This window comes from Parasteatoda tepidariorum, chromosome 6 (assembly GCF_043381705.1).
Source record: "Parasteatoda tepidariorum isolate YZ-2023 chromosome 6, CAS_Ptep_4.0, whole genome shotgun sequence".
Classification (NCBI taxonomy): domain Eukaryota; kingdom Metazoa; phylum Arthropoda; class Arachnida; order Araneae; family Theridiidae; genus Parasteatoda; species Parasteatoda tepidariorum.
The window spans coordinates 8,283,527-8,284,701 of record NC_092209.1 but is presented as its reverse complement, the minus strand read 5'-3'; positions in this window follow the sequence as shown (position 1 = coordinate 8,284,701).

The window sequence follows — 1,175 nt, the reverse complement described above, 5'->3', positions numbered from 1 at the left end:
TATGATGTAACCATTCTGGTTCAATTATTGTGGCAGTCGTAAGCAAAGAGTTAATACCGAACTCTTTGAATAGAGTAGTTTTGATTTATTAGAATATAACATTACTTTTAACAAATCATGATGTTTGTTATTAAGATTTCTATGTAAATATTTGGATAAAAATTGCAAGAACCCAAACTAATGTTATTCTTAGAGTTACTACTAAACATACCTGCAGGGATGCCCCAGACGTCTAAAAATGTAAGGAGTGGTAAAGATTCAATTCATTTTATTTATTTATTTAGTTTATATAATATTACTTAATCGTAACTAACACTATGATTGTAAATTAAGGCTCACTTTAACTTTAGACGCTTTCGTAAAACCTTAAAATATCCAAAGTTTTTAACTGATAAAATTAAACTATCAAAACCATGAAGTTAATTATAAGTTAATAAATATAGATGGGTAGAATTGCCATTTTAATATACGCAGTGTCAGCTCAGAAACATACTGGTGTATCGAATATAATTTACTAAATATTATAACTTTGGAAAACAGTTATTTCTCAATGGAGTAATATGGAGCTATATATATATATATATACAGGGAAGCCTTTCTGGAATAGCTTTAACCCCTTGGGGACGGGTGATTCAGAAAAGCATTCGTACAAAATCAGAATCAGGTTGCAATCTTGCTACAGCTTTCTTTGAAAGGNCACTCTACTGATATCAATGTTCCATTTCCCCGTACAGATCAGTACACTCTACTGACATCAATGTTCCATTTCCCCGTACAGACCAGTACACTCTACTGATATCAATGTCCCATTTCCCCGTACAGACCAGTACACTCTACTGATATCAATGTTCCATTTCCCCGTACAGACCAGTACACTTTACTGATATCAATGTTCCATTTCCCCGTACAGATCAGTACACTCTACTGACATCAATGTTCCATTTCCCCGTACAGACCAGTACACTCTATTGATATCAGTCCATTCTACTGATATAGACCAATACATTGTATTGACCTACTCTACTGATATCAATATATCATGACCAGTCCATTGTACTGATCTACTCTATTGATATCAGTGTTCCATTTCCCCGTACAGATCAATACATTTTTTTTATTGATTTCTATTGGTCATTTTTTGCAGGTTTAAACATACAATTTATCAAACATAATCA